Here is a 26,506-nt window from a genome sequence, read left to right on the forward strand (position 1 = left end):
TATCAATTTTGTGTATCTGCTCCAAGAAACAGCTTTTAGTTATATTGATCTTTGCTATTGTTTTCTTAGTTTCTATTTCATTTATTTCTGCTCTGATCTTTATGATTTCTTTCCTTCTGCTAACTTTGTTTTTTTTTTTTTTTTCTTCTTTCTCTAGTTCCTTTAGGTGTAAGGTTAGATTATTTATTTGAGATTTTTCTTATTTCTTGAGGTAGGCTTGTATAGCTATAAACTTCCCTCTTAGAACTGCTTTTGCTGCATCCCATAGGTTTTGGATTGTTGTGTTTTCATTGTCATATCTCTCCTGGTATTTTTTGATTTCCTCTTTGATTTCTTCAGTGATCTCTTGGTTATTTAGTAACGTAGTGTTTAGCCTCCATGTGTTTGTGTTTTTTATGTTTTTTTCCCCTAATCTCGTAGTGTTGTGGTTAGAAAAGATGCTTGATATGTTTTCAATTTTCTTAAATTTACTGAGGTTTGATTTGAGACCCAAGATGTGATCTATCCTGGAGAATGTTCCCTGCACACTTGAGAAGAGAGTGTAATCTGCTGTGTTTGGATGGAATGTCCTATAAATATCAATTAAATCTATCTGGTTTTTTGTGTCACTTAAAGCTTGTGTTTCCTTATTTATTTTCTTTTTTGATGATCTGTCCATTGGTGTAAGTGAGATGTTAAAGTCCCCCATTATTATTGTGTTACTGTCGATTTCCTCTTTTACAGCTGTTAGCAGTTGCCTTATGTATTGAGGTGCTCCTATGTTGGGTGCATATATATTTAAAATTGTTATATCTTCTTCTTGGATTAATCCCTTGATCATTATGTAGTGTCCTTCCTTGTGTCTTATAATATTCTTTATTTTAAAGTCTATTTTATCTGATATGAGTATTGCTACTCCAGCTTTCTTTTGATTTCCATTTGCATCCAATACCTTTTTCCATCCCCTCAGTTTCACTCTGTGTGTGTCCCTAGGTCTGAAGTGGGTCTTTTGTAGACAACATATATATATGGGTCTTGTTTTTTTTATCCATTCAGCAAGCCTGTGTCTTTTGGTAGGAGCATTTAATCCATTCACACTTAAGGTAATTATTGATATGTATGTTCTTAGGGCCACTTTCTTAATTGTTTGGGGTTTGTTCTTGTAGGTCCTTTTCTTCTCTTGTGTTTCCCATTTAGAGAAATTCCTTTAGCATTTGTTGTAGAGCTGGTTTGGTGGTGCTGAATTCTCTTAGCTTTTGCTTGTCTGTAAAGCTTTTGATTTTTCCATCGAATCTGAATGAGATCCTTGCTGGGTAGAGTAATCTTGGTTGTAGGTTCTTCCCTTTCATCACTTTAAATATATCATGCCACTCCCTTCTGTCTTGTAGAGTTTCTGCTGAGAAATCAGCTGTTAACCTTATGGGAGTTCCCTTGTATGTTATTTGTCATTTTTCCCTTTCTGCTTTCAATATTGTTTCTTTGTCTTTACTTTTTGCCAATTTGGTTACTGTGTGTCTTGGCATGTTTCTCCTTGGGTTTTTCCTGTATGGGACTCACTGTGGTTCCTGGACTTGGGTGGCTATTTCCTTTCCCATGTTAGGGAAGTTTTCAACTATAATCTCTTCACATATTTTCTCAGGTACTTCCTCTCTCTGTTCTCTTTATGGGACCCCTATAATGCAAATGTCGTTGCGTTTAACGTTGTCCCAGAGGTCTCTTAGGCTGTCTTCACTTCTTTTCATTCTTTTTTCTTTATTCTGTTCCGCAGCAGTGAGTTCCACCATTCTGTCTTCCAGGTCACTTATCCGTTCCTCTGCCTCAGTTATTCTGCTATTGATTCCTTCTAGTATATTTTTCATTTCAGTTATTATATTGTTCATCTCTATTTGTTTGTTCTTTAATTCTTCTAGGTCTTTGTTATACATTTCTTGCATCTTTTTGATCTTTGCCTCCATTCTTTTTCTGAGGTCCTGGGTCATCTTCACTATCATTATTCTGAATTCTTTTTCTGGAAGGTTGCCTATCTCCACTTCATTTAGTTGTTTTTCTGGGGTTTTATCTTGTTCCTTCATCTGGTACATAGCCTTCTGCCTTTTCATCCTGTCTATCTATGAATGTGGTTTTTGTTCCACAGGCTGTAGGATTGTAGTTCTTCTTGCTTCTGTTGTCTGCCCTCTGGTGGATGAGGCTATCTAAGTGGCTTTTGCAGGTTTCCTGATGGGAGGGACTGGTGGTGGGTAGAGCTGGGTGTTGCTCTGGTGGAAAAAAATTTGCCTTTCTTGAGTGAATCAAATATAGATGATATGACATTGAATTGTACAGAAATGTCTTATTATTGTTTGGTCTTTTCTGCATCAAGTATAACACCAGTAGAGAAAAACATGCAAAACATAAATGTAAATTTCAGTGAAATGTTACAATAACACTTTTGTGTGTGTGTGTGTGTGTGTGTGTGGTACATGGGCCTCTCACTGTTGTGGCCTCTTCCCTGACCAGGGCACGAACCCATGTCCCCTGCATCGGCAGGCGGACTCAACCACTGCACCACCAGGGAAGCCCACAAGAACACTTTTGTGATAATCATGGACGTTAAGAAATAAGATATTTGTAGACTCCTGAAGCCTCCCGTTTTTCCTCTTAATATACCTCTCCTTTCCCCACAAAGCAGTCACTCTCCTAACTTTTATGGTAGTCCTTTCTAGTTTTTTTATTATAGTTTAGCCACTTAAGCATGCATCTCCAAACAGTGCAATTTAGTACCCTCAGCTTTTTCTTTACACTTACAGAAACAAAACTATATACATTCTTTTGTGACTGATATCAGCTACTCAGAATTATGTTACTAGATTCATATTATAACATATAGTTGTATAGTTTGTATCCATTGCTCTATAATATTTTCTTTTATAAATGTATCACAGGTTATTTTTGTAATTTACTACTGATGGATATTAGGGTTGTTTCCAATTTTGCTCTATTGTTAGTTAATATTGCTGTTAGAAGCATATTTGTATATATCTCTCAATACACAGGTATACACATTTTTAGGGACTGGATATACTTGCACAGAGGTTTACATATCTCCACCTTTCATAGGTTATGCTAAAATACTTTTCATGGCAATTATTCCACTTTAATACTTCTATGAACAGTTGTATGTGTATCCCACTTATTTCATACCCTCACCAACGCTTGTTCTTGGTCATTTGATTAATTTTAGGTTTTCTAATTTAAATGTACCCTTTTATTTTGGTTTTCATTTGTATTCCTTAATTAGTAATGATGTTAAAAAAAAACACCTTCTTATTTGTTTAATGGACATTTGTATGTACTCTTTGGTAAATTGTCTGTTCAATGCTTTTGTAGACTTTTCTATTGAGTTGCCTTTTTCTTTTTTTTAATAAAGTTTCAGATGTATATATTTTAGATAAATGAGTTTTGTCAATTATATGTTACACATACATTGTCCTATGCTGTGTTCAGCCTGTAATACTCTTAATGTATTACAAAAGGGTTTTCTCTAAAATATCTTCTGGGAGCTTATTTATCTCAGCTTTGAAGTTTAGAGGTACAACAGATTTTTATGTAAAGTGGTGTCACATATTTTGTCATATGAATATTCAGTTGACGAGCCAATTAATTGAAATGAGTGTCTTCCCGAGTGATATGCTATGCCTCCTTTTCAGAAATCAGTAATCCATATTTGTGTGGATTGTTTCTAAGCTGTTTATTCTATTCCAGTGGACAATTTGCCTGTCCTGTGCTGTTACTACAATGCCTTTTTACAACTGTAGCATTATAATAAGGCTTGTTCTTTGGAAACCTATTTCTTCCAACACTGGTCTTCTTTGTGAAAAGCATCTTACTAGTACTTGGTCCTTTGGATTGAGCTTACAGATCAACTTGAAACGAAAAATACATCTTTTAAATATTGAGTTTCCTACAGTATTTTCTTATTTAGTGTCTCTCATTAGTGTAATGGTTGTCTTTATGAAAGCTTAACATATTTGTTGTTAGATTTATTCATACACATTAATTTTTGATATTCTAATTATCTTTTTATTTATTTTTTATTATTTTTTTACTTTAAAAAATTATAGATTTACATGTGATTGTGAGAAATAATAGATTGCATGTACCCTTTGCCCAGGTTCCCCCAGTGGTAACATCTTGCAAAACTACAGTACAAGGTTACAGCCAGGATATTGACATTGGTACAATTCACATAAATATCTTTTCTTGAAGACATTTTCTAAATGTCTATTAGTATTAGAAATTCATTTATTTTTGTACATAGAACCTATATTCAACAACCTTACTTATTAAATCTAAAAATTTAGATATTAAATCTTATGGGGTTTCAACCTACAAAGTATATAATCTGTAAAAGATGGGAGTTTTGTTTGTTCCTTTCAAATATTTCAAATATTTATGCATTTAGTTCCTTTTTCTTACTTTACTCTTGTTTAGACATCCAGGACAATGGCAAATAGAAATGGAGATAGTGCACATCCTATTTCGCCTTCTCATGGGGTAAATGTTTAGTATAACATCATTAAGAATAATATTTGTTGTAGGATTTTAGATATTCTTGATCAAATTAAAGATATTCTTTTCTACTATTGTATGTGAAGGGTTTTTTGCATGACTTAATTTTGAATTTTAACAAATGTTTTCCTCTTTATATTGAGATAATCATATGACATTTTTTCTGTTCCCATAATGTTGGGAATTAAATGCATTGATTTATAAATGTAAAGCCAAACTTGCATTTCTGGTCAGAGCCCATATGTTTATGATTTTAGTGATTTGAAATATATTGAGCCTCATTTTATGGCCAAGCATATACTCTCTTTTGGTAAATGTCCAAAATACACCTGTAACTTATGTGTATTTTATGTTTTTTGAGTATACTGTTCTACATGTGTCAATTAGGTCACATTATTTAAATGTGATGTTCAGTTTCTTTTAATCTTACTGATTTTTGTCTGCTTTTTATATTATTTAGAGAGATTAACATTTTCCTGTAGAATTATGGATTTGTCTGTCTCAGTTATGTTGATTTTTGTTTTAGTCCTTTCAAAGCTATGTTATCAGGTGCACAAATATATAAGACTATTATGTCTTCCTTTCCAGTTGTCATTTTAACATTTTAAAATATCCCTCCTTATGATTCTAAATTTACTATTTGACTTAAAGTCTACTTTGTCTATGTTAATATTGCTATACTTTCTTTTGGTTAATATTTGCAAAGATATACTACTCTCTTTCAACTTAATGTTTTCAACCTCTGTCATTATATTTCAGGTATGTTTCTTAAAAGCAAGATATAATTATTTATTGTTTTTAAATCCAATCTAACAGTATCTGTCTCAATTTAAGTGCATTTATATTTAATGTAATTATTTATATAATTGACTTTTTCTGTATATTCTGTTTGTTCTGTGTTTCTTTATATCTCCTTTGCTTGCCTGCTTTTTATACTGATCAAATGTCTTTTATTATTCCATTTTATATGTTCCATTAGCATGCTGTTACATATTTTCTATTTGTTATTGATTACCCTAGAAATTACCAGATGCATTTTTACCTATTAAAATCTTTTGTAAGTTTTTGATATCTTATTTCCACATGATGTAAGAATGTTACAACCGTTTAACTGCTTTTATTCACCTTCTTTCATTTCTCCCATCAGATTATGTTACTGCTGCACATACTATAGCCCCACAGAGAACCACTATTATTATTGTTTTATTTTATTTTTTTAACATCTTTATTGGAATTTAATTGCTTCACAATGGTGTGCTAGTTTCTGCTCTATAACAAAGTGAATCAGCTCTACATACACATATATCCCCATATCTCCTCCCTCTTGTGCCTCCCTCCCACCCTCCCTATCCCACCCTTCTAGGTGGTCACAAAGCACCGAGCTGATCTCCCTGTGCTATGTGGCTGCTTCCCACTAGCTATCTATTTTACATTTGGTAGTGTATATATGTCCATGCCACTCTCTCACTTGGTCCCAGCTTACCCTTCCCACTCCCCGTGTCCTCAAGTCCATTCTCTATGTTTGCGTCTTTATTCCTGTCCTGCCCCTAGGCTCTTCAGAACCATTTTTTTTTTTTAGACTCCATATATATAATAGTAATTATTTATAAGTGTTTCTACAGTTTTACCTTTCGCAGTACTCCTTGTTTTTATCTTGAAGTTTCATGCTCTTATGTGGCATCATTTTGCTTCAATCTGGAGAACTTTATTATTTTCTTGTATTGTGTAGGTTTGTTGGTGACAAATTCTCTCAGATTATTTTAACCATAATATGTTTTTCTATTGCTTTCACTTTTGAAGAATGATTTAACATAAGATAGAATTCTAGGTTTGCATTCATTTTTTTCTTTCTTTCTTCACTTTATAGATTCTACTATTGTTTCTGATAACTACAGTCACAGTTGAAAAGCAACCATGAGTCTTATTATTGCTCCTTTGAACAAAATATGTCTTTTTTTCTCTAGCTGCTAATATTTCACTTTGCCTTTGGTTTTCAGCAGTTTGACTAAGATGTGCATAAATACAGTTTTCTATTTATTTTTCCTGCTTGAGGTTTGCTACACTTCTTGAATCTCTATTTATCAGTTTATCAAATAATTCCTTAGCCATTATCTTTTCAAGTTATGCTTCAATCGCATTCTCTTTCTCATCTCTTTTTGTGGTTCCAGTTACATGGATGATAGATAATTATGTCTACGTTTTCTTTACAATCTATTCTTTTATTTACAATCTTTTATTTTTTCTGTCTATGCTTCTGCTTGGATTTTTTTTTTCCCTTGAGGTCACTAGTCATACTTTCTGATATAAAACTAATTCTCTTTTCAATTCTAGAGTTCCATTTTCATTCTATTTTAAAGAATCCAGTTTCCTGTTGAAATTCTCACTATTTTTATCCATTCTGTTCTCCTTTTACTTGTGCTCTTAAACAAATTTATAATAGATATTTTAAAGTCCTTGAGTGAAGATTCCAAGACCTGGAATATCTGTGAGTCTTACTATTTTTTTGCATTAAAAAACAACAAAAAAAACCCACAAAATGTTGGTCACATTTTTGCCCCTCTTTGAATGCCTTGTAATTTTTATTGCAATCTGGAAATTGTGTAGGAGACCATAGAATTTGCAGATGATTTTTCCCCTTCAGAGCTTTTCCTTTCCTCTGTTAGGTAGGTGATGTGAACGTCTAATCACTCCAGACAGTCAGGTAGGGGTTGGGTCTGAGGAACAATTTTAATAAGACTTAGTTCATTTGTAGTGTGTCTCTCATTCCTCAAACATGTCTCTCAACACACTCTTGATTGAGAGGCTCACAGTTCTTTGTTTCTTCAGCTCTGAAAGATGGAGAGTAATACAGTTCTCCTCTTCAGAGGTTTTGAATCAAGATCCTTAGACTCCTGCCCAGTGAAGCTTATATTGTGACATTTGTGGAGAGAGAGATCTAGCCTGAGGCAGACAGCATCTTTCTAGTAGGACTTTGTCTCCTAAGTACCATAATAAAGGTGGAGATTACTCTCTGCCTTTTACTAGTTTCTGGATAAGCCCCCTAATTCCCCACATTGCCTCAGAACTCAGACAGTTTCAATTAGGGAAAACTGACCATGCTTAGGGGCTTTTCTAGATTTCAGTCTGTTATGCCAGGCTGTCAGACAATCAGTAATTAGCTAGTTCTTCTTTCCCTTAGTTTAGTTGTTCTGCTCAGCCCAAGCCTAATCTTTAGCTTAAAACTGGAATTAGCAAAGGCCCACAATAATTATCAGCTTTTTCCTAGCAGGGGCTATTTGTTCTCTCAAATCTTTAATCCATCAAGTATTTGTTTTCACTTAGCAATATGATCTACTTAAAATTGTGATTACAGTTTATCCAGTTTCTGATTCTTACGGTGGAAATGTTAACCTACTATCTGCTAGCCAGAGGGCAAATCTCAGAATGATCACTTTTTCAAAGTGCATTATCTCGTTTTCTTGATCTTCAATTGTCAGTTTACCAAGTATTTTGATTTATTTTTAAAAAAGCTTATTCTTGTCTAGATGCAGTTTGGTTTTTTTTTAAACCATATAGAAGCATAATCCTTTTTCTTATGATATTCACTCCTGATTTTCTGTTCTATCATGCCCAGAAAACACATTCCATTTTGTGTAAAATATAATTTCTAGAAAGACTAGCACTCATTTGATTATCCTTTATGAGAGTCCTCTGAAGTTTTAGAGGAACAAAAGTCCATGAAAAGATCAGAGAAAATGCCCAGTGAAAAGAGGCCTGGTGACATCAACTTTAAATGTGCAATTGTTCTGATGCCAGATTTCCTCCCAAGCAGTGCCAACTGGCAGACACAGAAATCCTCACCTCCTCCTAGTGTTAAACTCAGCAGTCAAAAACTAGATGGAGTGGGAAGTGTTGATTTAACACCAGGGAAGAAACATGGTCTGATGCTAGCTTTAGTAAACATTTAAAAGAAGGTTTTTAAGAGTGTTAACTTAAAAGGCAGACAGAGGGACAGAGAATAAGAGCTGAAGAGCAAAGATGAGGGAATTGCAGGAGTGTGCAGGGAGGGTCCCCGACTGAGGGAGGGGAAGAATGAGGCTTGTCTTATCTAGAGTAGAATTCCATTTTAAGGTAATTTTTGTATTAGATTGGGTCAAATGAGATTATCTGTGTATCCACATAAATGTGTACAGATACACATATATGTGCGTAAATGTTTGCTTAATGTATTAGGTAAATATATATGTATATACACATATATAATATATATACACATATGTACATATACGTATATAATACATATATTCAAAGGTATCTAAAAAACTATTTCTGGGTCTATAAACATTTTTGTTGTTTTTTCTCATTCTTAGAAATACAGAGAAGAAGGTCATGCTTAATTCCCTAGAAGAATGACCTCTATGTCCATAGCTGTGTTTGTTTCCATAAAATATACAGCATTAGATGCTTGATAAATACAGATTCCTTTGATGAATTTGGTGATATAAATATTAATATGACATAGATCTTGCTTTGAACAAACTGTTAAGAGAGAAAGATAAGAGAAAACATAATTAAAATATACTATATAAACTGCAATAACAGGTTTGGGTTAAATGGTGGCAAAGAGTAGGAAGTATTGAAATCTACTGAGAGAAGTAGAGTCCACCTTTGGTATCCCCAGGGGGATGGGTTCCAGGACCCACAGTGGATAGCAAAATCCAGGATGCTCAAGTTCCTTGTATAAAATGGAATAGTACAGTTGTCCCTCCATAACCCCGGGTTCTGCATCCTCAGATTCAACCAATTTCGATCCAGGAGGCTGACTGTGTAGGAATGCTTAAAAGAGGAGGTAACATCCAGATTAGGCTTGAATGACAAAAAATAATTCTGTGTATCTGTAATCCCTCCCTTCCTTTCTTCTAAAATGGTCATTTCTAACATATGTAGGTATTTAATACTTTGCCTGTAAATATATGAGAAACTTGTAACAGAGTCCACATGAGTACATTTTTTTATCGTGACATTAGAATTAGACTGCAAGCCCTACATAGTAAACTTTTGTATCTGGTCATGTGAATCACACACTTCGTTCTTTTTCAAAATTTTCTGGGTTAATTTTGAGTGTTTCTATGTTATATTATCTTCAGAAAATTTTGGGGTACTCTGAAAATTTCTGAGGAAAGTTTCAGTGAAATTGTTTGAATTTACTAGATTGATGTGTAAAAAGTGGACATCTATGTGATTTTTAATCATACCAAACAAGAAAATGGACTATATTTCCGTTTATCTAACCGTACATTTTTATTACATTTATTCTCTAAGTACATTGTTTGGGGGGGTTGATTATTATAAAAATATTACCTTGTTGGTGCAAAAAATAATTGCATTGGCTTTTCAAAATATTGAATATATATCCAGAATTCTCAATGAAAATTATTATTAGTAACATTTTATGTGAAATTTTCTCTGGATATCTATAGATGTAATCATGAATTATTATCTATGAATAATGACAGTTTTGTTTCTTTGTTTCAATCATTATACCCATTTTACTTTTCATACTTTTTTTAGACTGATGTTGAAAATGAATAGAGATAGTGATATCTTTGTCTTATTAATTTTCAAGGAAGGAAATTCATTATTATAAATTCAGTACATTATTATAAATTATATCATAAATGTAAAACATTATCGTGTAAGATGTTTGCTGTAGCTTTATTGTAGATATCCTTTATCAACTTTGATATAGTTGCTCTATTTCTAATTTTTATTTAGGAATTGTGTTCATCTTAAATGATTAACATTTATCAAGGTAGTTTTTTGTTTCTTTATCTTTAACATCTATGTAACTAATTATTAGTCTTTTTCCTGAGCAGATCTTTCTATCTACACATGAGTATAATGTGAAACAGTTATAAATCACTTAACTCTCACCTCCAAATGAAGAGGAAATGGTTATGATGACTTAAATCATAACATACAACATTCCAATGTTAGCAAACATTGGCCAGGAGTTGAATGCTCTACTTGAACTGAACTCACAACAAAAAAAGTTTTAAGCTTTATAACAAATTTACTAATTAACAGTATACAGTATCTATTTAGTTTTTGGCAGTATGAAGGAGCTATTTCAATAGAAGAAAAAATAAAATGTTATTCTGTTAACTATGTCACATAAAGTCAGAGAGTTGAAATTTAAATTGGTGTATTTTACTATGGATTTTATTTCAGTCCATATCATTGAAGAAGTCGTGGTTGAACATCAATGTCAATGCTCCCCAGATTAAGAGGACTTTTTATCTCTACTAAAAGAAGTTATTCACAAACCAGAGGGCAGGGCTTTTCTTCCTTGTAAAATTTGTTTTGTAATGCCTTAGTACCTTTACAGTTTAACAAGTTGGACTCTTTGAAAGGATGTTTTATTCCTTTGGTGGATTCCATGTTAGGGCTCAAATGTGATCTTTGAGAGCTTTTGCAATTTGGAATCTCTTTATGAATAGAATTCCACCTGGGAATTTGGTGAAAACATCTCTGCAGTATTCTATCGTGCTACTGTTTTCATCCCTTTAAGTGGCTGCAGTTCAGAAGGACTGAGGTTTTGTTGAGAATCACTTGGAATGATAAAAAATATAAAATGTAAGGTATCTGTATAAAGCAAATGGTTAAAAACCTTACCATCTCTGAAACCCCTTAGCCAAATTTTCCCCATCCCCTATTTTGTGAGACTCTAAAGGCAACTTGCTTAAAGGGTATAGTAAAAATCGGTTTTTGGTGTCTCTAAATAGGATTTCAGATAGTCGCTGGGAAAATCAAAAGAACAGCGATGGTATAAATAGTCTGTTTACAAAAATATTTTGAAGTTTTAGGCCATTTGGTTTAATACCATAGCATATTAAAAATGCATATTACATATACAGAATGTAAACTCCCTGGGCACAATGATCTTTTCTATCTTTATTCGTCGTAGCCTTCCCCTCGGCCTCAAAAACAGTGCTGGGCATATAAGGGGAATTCATTAAACATGTTCTGAATAAATGAAATAATGAATTACATTCTCTTTTTGTCCATGTTACCTGCTAGATTTTAAGTTTATTTAGAGTTTGTGTGATGCTTAGTGTCTTACTTATCTGAGACATTCACCATAGTATGAGCATAGTTTTCTTCCAGGATATCACCACAAAGATTGGGTACTTTCTATGTGATAGGCTTTGCAGGTGAGTGCTCAACATACATTATCTCTTTAATCCCCAAAACACTATGCTAAGTACTACTGTTGTCTCCATTTTACAGGTAGTTGAGACTAAGAGAAGTTAGCCTCTGTGCTCTGCTGTCTCCTCTGACCCTGATAATCTATCTGCCGTCATCCCTCAGTGTCAGGGAAGAGAATTAAGCTTCCGGAATTGAAAATGCTCATGGTATTTTTCGTATAGCAACATTTATTTTGGAATGTTTAGCTGCTTCTAAAAGTGTCCATGAAAGTTTGCCAATTACCCGGAAGATAACAGCACCCACAGCAAAATACATTTTAAATTCTGAGGAGTAAAATTTTTTCTTCACTTTCACTACAGGCAGTAACCTGGAAAATGATATAAATTTCCATTTAAAGATTATTGTCTCTAAATTCATCTCTAATGCATCCCCATGTTTCATTATTCATTTTTCAATTGTAAAATTGTAGGCAGTTTAGGAAAGTGTTGAAGATGATTTCAAGATAACAGACATGATTCACTGAAAGTAATATAACAAAGGGTCAGGAATTGGACATGGGAGAGAATGACATTGCTCTTTTATTGCATTACACCATTTACTGCTGGCAAAAAGTTGGTGATTAATTAAGACCTCGGTCGTTTTGATCTTGAGAAGATCACTCAATCTCAAACCCATCCCTACACGTGATATAGCATGTGCTTTGCCGCTCTGCTCTTTTGGATTGCAGTTTCTTTTATGGAATTTCTGTTGAGCAGTCACTGAACTCTGATATTTTATTCTCTTTTTAAATCAAAGTTTAAATTCTGGGCAGGTGGCTGTTCTTGGCAAGGAGAGGAAGGAGGTATCCCTTAGTTGTTGCAGCCTTTCTCTGAATGTCCTAATTGACAAGGGAACTCTTTACAGGTGACTGAAGGAGTTCCCTTTGTACGGGAAATCTGTAATACCTCTGTCGCTTTCTGCATGCAGATGACAAGCTTCTGCCACCTTCAGAGCTTTATATCCTCCAGCTTCAGGGACTTTTGTGATTTCCATCCATTCAAATTGGTCCAAGCCAGTGAAGTGTTCCCTTCCCCAACATTTCTTCAGCCAGATCAATCTGCCCTTATCACAACAGAGGTGCAGGAAGCTTTGTGAATTACAAGCTATTCTCATGTTTATTGATGCACTGATATTTGGGAAAGGACTAAAAAAAAATTTTTTTTAATGTTCAGCTCATTTCTGTTGAAACTGAATCACCCCTCCCCAGTTCTCCTTTCCACACAGAGCTCAGTTTCTGAGTGTGAAGCCTCTGGGAGAGGGAACCAAAGTAATTGAATCGGATTAGACAAGCCAGCAGAACAAAGTCACATTCCAGGAGGTGTTTCCAGCATTGAGTAGATGAATTGTAATTATTTAAGGATTAGTGCAAGCTTGAGATGAGGTCCATTCTGAATACTCTTCACTGTGTATAAACAAAAGAAAGAAGTAGTAATATAGGCTGTTTAAGCTTCTTTTTATCTTTAATAGATTTCTGTTAGAGCTGCGTGAACTTGAAAAACTGCTGCCATAGTGAGCAAACTCACTCATTGTTTTTCGATAAAAAGTTAGGCCAAGCTAAGCCCTCAAGTCTAGGGAGAGAGCTTAATTAAGGCTACTTCCTTTACTGTAATTTACTGGGACAGCGCTTTGCTCTGTGCCATGGGCAAGGGGAATTGGGCCTATCTTTTGTAAATAAACTTTTTATTTTAGAAGAGTTCTAGATTTACAGAAAAGTTGCAAACATAGTATAGAGATTTCCAATACACGTGCCATATAATTTCCCTTCCTGTTATATATTATACTACTGTGGCACATTTGTTACAATTAATGGACAAATATTGATTTATTGATATTAAACTCCATACATTATTCAGATTTTCATTTTTCCTTAATGTCCCTTGTCTATTCCAGGATCCTGTCCAAGATACTACATTTAATCATCATGTTTCCTTAGGCTCCTTTTGACTGGGATAGTTTTTCATACTTTTCTTGTTTTTTCATTATCTTGACAGTATACTCATTAGGTATTTTATAGGATGTCCCTCAATCTGAGCTTGGTTAATATTTTTATATGGTTAGACTGGGATTATGGGTTATTAGGAGGAAGACCAGAGAGGTAGAGTGCCGTTCTCAACACAGCGTTTCATGCATACTATCCTATGTATCTTATCAAAGTGACTTGTTATTGGTGATACTATCCTTGTCCACCTGGCTATGGTAGTCTTTGCAAGGAATCTTCACACTAAAGTTCCCTTTTTATTTTCCTTTTTCTATACCGTACTCTTTGAAAGCAAATTATTAAGTGTAGCCCACAGTTAAGGTGTAGAGATCTACATTCCACTTTCTTGAGTGAGCAATATCTACATAGATTGGAATTTTACACTGGAAATGTGTCACTTCCCGTATTCATTAATTGATCGATTCAGTGTTTTTGTTTTGTATCAGTATGGATTAATGGATATTTACTTTATATTTTGGGTTATAATCCAGTACTGTGTTACTTATTTTGTTGTAACTTTGCCATTGAGAGTTATTTCAGTTGGCTCTGGTTTCCCTTTGACATACTCTCATATTTGTTTTTTTAATTGTTTTATCATTTAATTACTTTCTGGCACTAATAGATGCTTCAGGCTCATATTGTATATTCCTTGTCCCTGCTCCAGAAATGAGCCATTTCTTAAAGAATCTCACGTTCCTTTTATTGGAGAATTGTATTAGGTACAAAGAGCTGGACACTGGGTGTGCTCATTGCTACTAGGGAACCATTGCTTCCAGAGCTTCTCAGTGGACAAACTAAGGAGATATATGTATGTATATCAGTATCTGTATTAAGCTAAATCTGAGTTTATACTGATGTCTCTGATTCTAAACCAGTATCACAGTTTACCTTGGTTCATTCTAGCCTCCCCTCCCTTGCCTATCTTCCTATTCCAACATTGAGAAATATGGTTTCCTCCAACTGTCATTTGTTTACATGTTTGTTCAACCCTGGTATGCATTTATAGCAGTTTAGAATTGTTAACCCACACTCCCATGAAAAATAACTTTACCAAATAGAGTATAGTGCATATGTTCAGCTCCTTTTTGTCTTTAGTCTAACTGTATTCATTCATTTCCACAGCAGCTTAGGTCAGCATAGCTTTTCCCCCACTAATTCCCTTCAGTAAGGTTATGTCATATATTTGTAATATAGTTGGATTCTTTTCTCATAGTCTACATTCCATCTGGTGATCTCTGTCTATCCTCTAGTTGATTTTATTTTCTATTTTTTGCATACATTAAACTTTTGTATAATTCTGTGGGTTATGACAAGTGGTCAGTGTCATGTATCCTTAATGACAGTACTGTACAGAATAGCTTCATAGTTCTAAAATATCTCCTGTGCTCCCTGCATTTAATAATCGTCCCTGCATTTAATAATCTTCCCTGTCAACTAATGATCCATTTGCCGTCTCTACAGTTTTGTCTTTTCCAGGCTGCCACAGAAATGGAACCATTCTCCATTGGTCTTACTCCATCAAGCTCTCTCAAGCTGGCTTCCTTTACATAGAAATATGCATTTCAGATTCGTTCATGTTTTAGTGTGGATTAAAAGCTTATTCCTTTTTATTGCTGCAAAGTTTGGACACATCACAATTAGCTTGTCCATTCACCTAGCAAAAGGCATCTTGGTGGTTTCCAGTTTTTGTGGTTCTAAATAAAGCTGTGATGGTTTTTGTATAGACACACATTTTCAAATCATATTGGTAAATATCTAGGATGGCAATTACTAGGTTGCGTGTTAAGTCTATGTTTAGCTTTGTAAGAAACAACCAAACCAGCTTTCAAAGTGGCTGTACCACTTTTCATTCTCTTCAGTAAAGAATGAGAGTTCATGTTGCTCCACCTCCTTGTCAGCACTTGCTGTTACCAGTTGTTTTTGGTTTTGTTTTTTTTAATTTTAGCTATTTCTAATAAGTGTATAGTGGTATTTATTGTTGTTTTAAGTTGTATTTCTTTACTGACATGTTGAGTAAAGTTTATTTGCCTTCTGTACATCTTTTTTGGTGAGATGTCTGTACAGATATTTTGCCCATTTTTAAGTTGGAGTGTTTTTGTTTATTGTTGAGTTTTAAGTGGTCTTACTGATGAGCTTACTGGTCTTTTTTGTGTAGGTCAGTGTTTTAGATTATATGTCCCACACCCATCAAAAAATCCTCTAAGATGTTTCTTAATTACAGTATTTTGGGCCCAATTCCAGACCTAATGAATTGAGATCTCTTGGAGGCATGGCTCAAAATGCTATATATTTCACAAATTCTGTAAGTGATTCTCATGCACCCTAACATTTGTGAACTACTGGTGTATAATTTGGTAAAACATTTCAGAGTTGTAATTAGATATTGATGAAGCTCTTCCAAGTCACTGGTTTTCAAAAATAGCTGCACATTTGAATCATCTTGGGATTTTTTTTTTTTTTTTTTTTTTTTTAATACGCAGGCCTCTCAGTGTTGTGGCCTCTCCCGTTGTGGAGCACAGGCTCCGGACGCGCAGGCTCGGCGGCCACGGCTCACGGGCCCAGCCGCTCCGCGGCATGTGGGATCTTCCCGGACCGGGGCATGAACCCGTATCCCCTGCATCGGCAGGCGGACTCTCAACCACTGGGCCACCAGGGAAGCCCATCTTGGGAAACTTTTAAGGTCCAAGTGCCCAAGCCTCTCCTTAACCTAATGAATCAGATCCTGTAAGAGTGGGATCGAGTCATCATTCTTGCTTAAACTTCCCCAAGCAATTCTATGTGCAGCCAGTATTGAGAACCACATTCCGAATTTATGTAAGTATTCAACAAGTGCATTCAATTGCATATTTATTTTTACTATGTATGTTAAAAAATCCCTACATTTTTCATTTTACTCATTGTGTTTTAGTGATGTGAAATTAAATAATCATTCATAATTTACAACATGATACACATGAGAGAACTGCAACTCACATATCAAGTTACGGAAATACTTAATTTTGATGTTATTTAACAATAAGATCTTAAGAAGTTTTACTGGAGGCCATATACAGGCAAAATTCAATCTATTTTATTTTAAGAAACATTGGGAGCTGCAGCAGTATCCTTCAGGTAGTCTACAGTAGTGTTTAATACTATTATTGGGAAAGTCACCCTTTAAATAATAAACATCCTTGGTCTCAAACTTTTGTCCATTTCTATAAATGTATGGTCTCATAACTCTACTTCTATCCCTCTACGTACAATAATATTTAGCTATTACTAAAAGGACTATAAAAGGGATATACTGCACTATTTAAGTGTTATTTAAAGGATGTGTATTAGTTATCTATTGCTGCAATAAAAATTGCCCCCCAAATTTAGTGGGATAAAATAACAAAGATTTATTACCTCAGTTTCAGGGGATGAAAAATCAGGAGCCACTTATTTGTGTAGCACTAGTCTCTCATGAATTTGTCTGCAGGATGTCAGCAGGCCTGCTGTTATCTGAAGGTTAGATTGGGGCTGGAGCATTCACTTCCAAGATGGCTCACTCACATGGCTGTTGGCAGGAAGCCTCAGGTTCCTTGCTACATGGGTCCCTCCATAGACTGCTGAGTATTCTCATGACATGGCAGGTAGCTTCCCTCAGAACAGGTGATCCAAGACAGAGAGCTAAGAAGGAAACCAGAATGCCTACCTACATGATCTAATCTTGGAAGTTACACATTGCCATTTCATCATCTGCTATTCATCTGAAGCAAGTCATTAATTAAGTCCAGCTCACGCTCAGGGGGAGAGGAATTAAACTCCACTTCTTAAAAGGAATAGTATCAAATAATTTGTAGACGTACTTTAGAAACCATCATAGCATCCTGTCAATCTTCATAGGAATTATTTTAAAAATTTGTTGAAACATTAATAACCACATAAGATTTTATGCATTGAAAAGTAAACAATCATTAACAAATGCTAAATATTATTTTAAATAACTTTAAAAGCCTCATATATCAATTTAACAATATTTATTGAGTGTCTCCTGTATGTCAGATATTGTGCTAGATTTGACAACAAATGGGAGAAATAAATAAGATCCAGAAGTTTAAATTTAGTTAGTCAGATAGGTGATAGAGACAAAAGCTATACCTATACTTCTGTGCCACAAATTCTGTGACTGATAGAAGTATATATGGGGCATACTTTAAGAACAGGAAGAAGACATAATCATGTCAGAGGAGCTGGTTGAGGGTTTGGTCAAGAGAGGCTTCCAAAGGCAATGATGGCTGATATGTCTTGAGAGATGATTTAATAATAGTTCATCAGGATCATGAAAGGAGAAGAAAGGTTTTCTTGCTGATAAAACGGCAAGTGAAAAGGCACAGTACTTCGGGGAATTCCAAATTATTTCATTTAATCAAAGATTTTATATTGAAGCGTGGAAGGAGATGAGTCTAGAAGTAAAAGTAAGGTGAGGTCTGTAAATAGGCCATGCTAAAGATCTCTACTCTTATTATAAAGTAGTAAATAATTTACTAATTGCAACATTATTGCTACCATAAGCAAAAAGCACCACAAGGAACTCTAATCATTATGGCAAAGTAATACTATTCTCATAGTAAGAATTACTTAGAACTAACTACACTGATCAAATGGTTAATTAAATGAATATATTCTACCCAGAGTATGCTAATAATGATAATCTATTAGATGAATGATTTCTACTTTCATTTCATTCATCTAGATACAGACTTTCCTACTTAACCACAATTTCAAATATATGGAAGTCTAAACTATTAAAGCAAACATTATGCCAATAAGAATCTACTTTGAATTTTCAGTAATGGCCCCCACTGAGTTTGTTCACCTTTCTGATGTTCAGAATATGGAACACATTTAAAAGTATTGAATAACTTATTGTTCTATCATACATTTGCCTAGATGGTTAGGGAAGTGGGGTGGGGATGAGATGTAAACCCATCCAGCAGGCTGGCACAGGGAAGGGTACCAAGGACCAGGGCTTCCATCGAGTGAGCTGCTTCTTAGAGCATCAGACTAAGGAAGAACCTGAGTGTGAATTCAAGGGGGAAAGATAGGGAACCCAAAGTCAAGGAAATTTAAGCCAAGATCAAAAACCAGGTATATACAGGATGTGGAGAGGGCATTAAAGATAATGATGGAGCTGACCAAGGTGGTTCAAAAACTAATTTCAAGAAATATAGCCATGCACCTGAAGTGCACAGGCAGGCACCCACATACTGTGTTAATGAAGGGGGCAGGTGTAATGATACAGGACCCACAATTTCTGTAGTATCTTTTGCAAATCCTTAGAAAACATATTTTTTATATGTCCCTTCGTTTAATTCTGGGAATCATGACCTGTGATACCTGAATGCCAATATCCAAAGAAAACTATGCTTTTCTTTTGCCCTCTTTTTCATTTGTTTTCATCGCCTTAACACCATTAATTTAAGCAATAACTCAGAAAGAACAGAGAAGAAAAAACTCATTTAAAAAGGTGATGATAAAAATTAAAAATTAAATTGGAGATGTGGAGGAACTTGTTAAGAAGGATAAATTAGTGCCTTTTTCTTTTCCACTTATTTTCTTTAAGTGCATGGGGGTTGTTTCATTTTTCTTGCCAAATAGTGCTTCTTTGTAATAAAAATAGGAAACTGTGTTCCAGCACCATAAGCAGAGAATAGTTGTGATTCATTTCCAACGAAAAGGGAAGTATGTTGCTTTTTCCAAGGCTCCTCAGAAATTGGTTGAGCATCAGGTGCATCTGTCTGACTCTTCCAATCACAGATGCACCCTCTTGCTTAGTTTTGTGGAAGCTTTTCTCCTTCCAATATATCCTGAATCTCTATGTGGATTTTAAAATAGATACCATATTTTCTGTCCAGTGTTTAAATAAGGCAAGAGTTGTTTTTGGGGTGTTTTTTTTTTTTTGACTGAGAGAATATGAAATATGTTCTCAGTTGAATATAGGGGCAAGAAACGTTCAGAGCCATTTTTCTGAAAATGGCTACCATTCTCCCAAGCTTCTGGGCACTGATATCTTTGACTCTCTCACTGCTACTTTCCAGGTTGTGGTCTTCAACATCATCAACACCAAGTGTTTTCCAAAATCATAACTGGAACAGACTCAATATTCTCATTAAAACAGGATCTGAGCCAACTCACTTTGATTTGAAATATGTGTCTACTTACCAAAAAGCTATAGACTTCAAGACCCCTGGTGACAGATCCGTAGAGTTAGTCTGGCTAGGATAGAAAGGCAACTGCAAAAGAAAAGAAGCAGAGCTGGCAGGGCTTTTTGCTGTTAGATGGATAGCACCTCTTTCTTTGTTTTCTACTGGAAGACCTTTCTTAAAGTACACATCTCTTTTTTTCAAACTGCAACTCTACCTCCATGTAGTTTAAACTTACTGGTATGTTTCAGTTTCTACCATGTTATACAGGAGGTTCTACATGTCCCATAAAATACATAAGTTGTTGCTACAGTTCATTCTGTTCTTAGCATTGATAGTCTTAATAGTGATGTTATACAGAACTATCTAATATGAGATCTCAATTCCCAATGTACTCCACTGGAAAATGAGATACTTTGACCATTGACTGCTTCTCTGTTGCTTACTTTTTTGTGTATCAGAGTTAATCACATGGTAATTGCTCAATAAATATTGTTGATTGATTGAGAATATTTTTAAAAATTAATTGCTTAACCCTCATTGTTTATATATACCTGCTTTCATGAATTGGGATCCTAAGGTAAAAAGATCTCTTGTACTGCAACAATTGTAAAACACACCTCAAAATTCTTGGCAGAATAAGAAAAACATTAATTTTCTTTCTTTTGAAGGTACAGAACTAAATGTAATTGAACTTTTATTCCTCCTTCTAAACAGAGAGTTTATGAATTTTTTTCAAAGATACTTCAGATTCTTACACTTATATCACTAACATTGTTCATGCAGAGTCAAGGGAACCACACATGAGAGATTAGATTAGGAAGCTTTAAGGGCCTTTTAAATTATAAAAGTCTGTGATTATCCTCTTGAGGAATTAATTGTTCATTTTTGAAAGTGAACAAAATTCAAATCTAACTCAGTATATTAATGTTAGAGATTATTCACATGGCAATAAATTCATTTCTAATGTTTTCTATTTTGCTCATTTCAATATGAATTCACTGATGATATCTGCATCTAAGTAAAATGAATTTATTGGAAGTGTTATGGAGGCTCATTCAGTCAATAGGAAACTGAAGGACCAAACTTTGAAATTAGCAGAAACAAAGAACAAAGATGCCAGTGATGATCTTATAACTGAAATGTTGTAAGATGTTGGATGGATGACTTACTCTGCTGACTGACCTGTGCATATCACTTCCTCTTTGCTTCCTAGCACCTTAAGAGATTAACAGTGTTTAAATCACAAACTGGTCCCCTAGATCTCCTCAGACAGGAGAGGATTAAAGGATCTCTGAATTACTACTTCAGTCCTTTTATCTTCCAATCTGGGAAGCTAGCAACAGATATAACCTTCCCAGCAAACCTACACACAGGGATGAAGAGGTAATCCCCCAAAAAGAAAATGGAGGAGGTAAAAGGAGAGACTGAACCTGAGTGACCCCAAATGAGAAATCTTCACAACATTATGAAATAGTTCTACAAGGGATATGTGCAATACTTTTGAGCTACACAGACTTATATTTTCTTCTTTGCATCTATACATGAAGTACATCCTGTTTGAAAAACTAATCAGGTATCTGTCAAACTTTTAAGTTAAGTCTCTCAGTTTGAGTCACATTCCATTTCATTCTGCCCTAATCCCTAGGTATGTGCTGACTGTGCAGGCAGGACTCCAGTTTCTCCTTGTCTAATGGAAGGTAGGTGAACCTCTGTGTCACCAATTAACTCTTGTAGAGGCTAAACTCCTGGTAGAATAAGATGGCTTGTTGCAACAGTGATTTGAAATGGACTAAGCAGCATTCCCTGTAGTCAACATTCAAAATCCCATTATCGTCTGGTCTCCAAGGAGTCTTGTGTGATAAATACTCTTGAAATAACAATTTTGTCATTACTTGTAAAGTGGCAGGATTCCTAAGTATGAATAGTGTGTTTTTAAGCACGGTTGCACTATTTGAACTTTGGCAAAGATGACTGTGTTTGAAAGAATACTCTCATTAATCTTTACAAACAAGTTTTAGGTTTATTTTTTAATACCATTTGATATAAAAGGAGAATAAGAAGTTGGTTTTGTTAGCATTTTACCGTGAATGCCAATAGTTATTTTTCTTGTCTAACTCAATAGTTCATGCCCTGAATCCATAAGAACATTGAAAGCAGAAGCAGTTTCAATGTGCTAATCTCCATTTTGATGGTGCTGTGATTGCCTCTGGAAGAAGTGCTTAGTTCTTTAGAACTCTCTTAATATTATCCTACTCGTTAAACAGGTGGAATAAGTGTTCCACCTTCTGAATAGATGTGCTGTGTGTTTTCCATGCACTTCGTGTGTTCTCTTTTTCTTTCTCATTTCCTTTCTGTTTTGTTTTTATTAACTCATTTATTTTCTCACGTTCTAATTGACTCCATATGCGATGTAATCATCTAGTTGTATTTCACTTCTTATTAATTCAGAACATTTATGTTCATTTTAAAAACTCCTATGAAACCCATTTGCACTAAATAACCTTTTAAAGATATATGTCTTTATGAATGAGGAAACAGTAGTAGGAACTCTTAAATATGTAACCTCTAATTCAGAATGACTGACACATTAAATCATATCATCCAGCTATACTGTTGTGCTTTAAGAAATTCTTATTCTCAGAAGTAACATAATTAATAGTTGAGAGAAATAAGACTATAATATTTAGTTTGGTTGAAACAGAAAAGCACATTTGGGAAACATTTACTGGAATTCAAAGAAGATGGATAAAAATCAATTTTGCCTGTTGTCTACATTGCTGTTTCATTCTCCAGTTGCCAACACACCATAAATTGGTACTAGAATTAGAATTTTGGCATATCATTAATCAGAAAAATAAATATGAAACAGCTTGATGAACCCTGGTATAAGAAATAAAAAGTCATCCCATATGTGTCATTTCTTGCAGGAGTTTGATATCATTTAGTAAATCATAGTATAAATTTCTACAAAGGACACAAGCTCACTCTTCCTTATTTTTAATGGATTTTTTTGAAGAAAAATCATTAGTTTAATATCATAAAATATGTTTTCACCTATCTTCGATACCATTTCTCATGATATTCGCATCTAAATTCTAATTAATTTTAATTTTAGGATAGTAGTTTATATCTGAATTGGAAAATTTTCTTTTGCTTTATGTAGAGAATTCTTGTTAAACTGTTTGGGAAAGATAACCACTGTAGTTTATTAAGCTGTACCACATATATTGAACTTTTACTATATCAGTAAAGAATAGACTATGTCTCATGTTGAATGGTTGTTAGTAGGCCTAAAATTATCCTGGTGAGAAATATTCTTAGCATAGTAAAGACAGTGTAACTGATAAATGGATTTGAGAGCTGTTTAAGGGCTAAAATCATCATTCCTGGGGGATGGATTGGATATGGAGATGGAGAGAGAGGAAGATGCAAAGTATGACTCCCATATTTCTTTTTCAAGAAATGGATAGATGTTGGTGCCATTAGCAAAGATAGGAAACACTGGTTTCACTTTCCAGACTATTTCTTTCCACTTTTGTTCTCCTACTCCCTTTCACTTTCTTTTTCCTGCCCTCGTCCTCTACCTTTATTCTAAATAAGGCTCCAGAAGCTACTTTCTAGAGTCTCAAAGATTATACCCAGCCTTTAAAGCTATTCTGTTTTCCAGAATTGTTTATTTTACCTTGTTTTTCTGTCTCTTATTTTGGAGTAATGTCATTAAGTTTGCCTGGCTAGATTTGTGGAGTAATCCCAAATAGGATGCTCTTTTTGGATATTCCCAAATCCCATGCTTGCAGCCTTACTCAGTTAGGTATGACATTCTGGGCTAAGGCTTCTAGAAAGGAAATCCAGGTCCATCTTTCCTATTCTTCTTGGGGAATTTGTTAAAACCCCCTTTGTTAAGTTTATCTATTATTTCCCAATCTAGTCTCTCCACCAAGCACAGGATAAGAATAACTTCACCAATCATTAGGCTTAGTTTCTAACTAACTGAAGAAAAATGATTGTCATTAGTGTCATTAGAGTCTTAAATTAGATATGCATAAGCATATGAGAGAAAGTATTGTGTGGTAGGCTGAATAATGTCCATAAAGATATGAGATCCTAACCCCTGGAACTAGTGAATGTTACCTTATATAGAAAAAGGGTCTTTGCAGATATGATTAAGTTAAAAATTTTGAGATGGAGAGATTATCCTGGATGATCTGGTGGGCTCTAAGTATAATCACAAATGTTCCCATAGAAGGGAGGCAGAGGGAGGTTTCATAGACACAACTGGAAAAGGTAACGTGATTATGCAGGCAGAGATATGACCAGTGCAGCCACACGCCAAGGAATGCCCTCAGCCACTGGAAGCCAGAGGAGGCAAGGAGTGGATTCTTGTCTAGAGCCTCCGGAGGGAGCACAGCTCTGCTGACACCTTGATTTCAGCCCAGTGGAACTAATTTCAGATTTCTGGCCTCCAGAACTGTGAGAGAATAAATATCTGTTGTTTTAAACCACCAGGTTTGTAGTAACGTGTTAACAACAGTCACTGAAAACTAATTCATGTAGGGTAATATTTATGCGAACAAGCTTAGAGTCAAACTGTGTTTGAAAACTGACTACTGTTTGTAACTATGATAATAGGGCAAATTATGCCTTTCTCTGTATTTCAGAGTTTTCTTTTTGATATGAGTTTATTAATAGTAATACCCATCTCATAGAATTGTATTAGAATTTAAAAGAATGATTCCTATAAAGTGCTAGCACATCACATACAGAGGTTAACTATTATTATTTATTTCACATTGTAATGTTCTGTATTACCAAGGATAGTTAAGGAATTTCCATTTCTCAAAGTCTTATCGAAGTTAGTTTATTTTCTTATGACTAGAAGTAGACAGATTTTCCTTCTGAGTTATATCAATGTCAAAGATTTTATAATTGTATAAACAGAATGTAGTAGATAGACAAAGTGATTCTGATAGCTGATTCTAAGCTATTTGACCAGGAACAGCTTCCTTGGTGGCAAGAAGGGCAAGGGAGAATATTTAAGGAATGAAGTTGCTCTAATTGCTGATAACTTAAGCCAATTTACCAGAGTCACAGCAGTGGCCAGTTCTGGGGTTTTCTTCTAGACAGGAGATGAAACAATGTGGAATAATTAAAATACGTACTTATTTACACTGATGACAGCTACATTAGCAGACATAGGTCTGTAATGCTCAAGAGGCTGGCAAGTTCATAGACTCTGTTAAATTCCTTTATAGACCAAGATATCTCCTTTCCTTTATATGAACCTCTTTCAAGAGCTTCCTGTAAACTTGAACCAGTTAGCTTAGAGATATTATCATATTCATTCTTTACTTTATTTGATGTAGCATTTTTACTTCTATTATTACCATCAAGAGGGAGCCTAGTAATTGAGGTAACTGGAAGTGTGTAGGTGAAGACAAATCTTTCTCTACCCATCTTAGGTTCCCTGGCTGGGATCCTATAAATTGGACTGATGAAAGATTAATAAGAGGAAAGCACACAGATTTATTTAATATACATTTTATGTGACATGAGAGCCTTAATGAGGAAGTGAAGGCCTACAGATATGGTTAAACCTGAACATTTTTCTACTGGCTGTGATAAAGAGTAGAAAGTCATAGAAAAATGTCATAGAACAAAAGAGAATGAGCTAATGGTAGTAAACTGAGGGAAACGTAGTAAGACCTGTTTGAACAGAGTCCTCTTGGTTTCCCTCCATCTTTGGATATAAGGATGCTCTTTTTCTCTAAGCATGGGGAGGACACCTCTCACATGAGGGCCTTTTGACTCGCTTCAGGGGCAAAGAAGAGGAGAGGTCAGAAAGTCATTCCTGCACTTGCTAGTTTTCAAATTCCTTCAGCTTAAAGTATTCAAGCTGCCAAGGTGTCATATTTTGGGGTAGTTTGTCCTGAACCCCATCAAGGACCATAGTTGAAATGGACCATTTTTAGTTGAAATTCCTGCTCTGTTTGGTCCAACTGGAACTCTCACCTTGGATCATTCATTCTTACATTTTAAAGTATGTGAACACACTAGTCCCTTTTCCATGTTCTTATCTGCCATGATATCTGCCCAGAATTCAAGAACTTAGTACATTTTACTTCCACCAAGTAAATTCAATACCTTACCCTTTTCTGAGAAATAGAATTTGTGTCTAATATAAGATTTATTTATATGCAACTATCTTAGCACTGAGAATAGTAGAGATATTAGTAAAACAAGGTTTCCGAGCCAAGGCATCTGGTGAAATTCATATTTTTTCAAATATAATATCTTATCTAATTAATGGGACATTGAAACTTTAACCTACATTAAGACTTGTTTAAGTGCCCCTGTAGTTGTGATTGAGGGTATCAACATCCTCATCTATTAATAAGGGTATCATTCTAGTTCAGTGTTCACCAAACAATGGACCACAGAATTAGTTCCACAAGTCGTTATTTGATGTTTCGTTAAAAACACATTGTATGATCAAATAGGCTTGGCCAATATTTGGATAAAGTTAAATGTTTGTTTTCTTTAGGACTCCTCAGAAGACCTTAATATAGTGAGTATATTCTGATTTTCCTAGACTAAATAGAAT

Source organism: Delphinapterus leucas, chromosome 3 (assembly GCF_059928025.1).
Source record: "Delphinapterus leucas isolate spDelLeu-1000000601 "Yukka" chromosome 3, BTC_Dleu_Yukka2, whole genome shotgun sequence".
Lineage (NCBI taxonomy): Eukaryota > Metazoa > Chordata > Mammalia > Artiodactyla > Monodontidae > Delphinapterus > Delphinapterus leucas.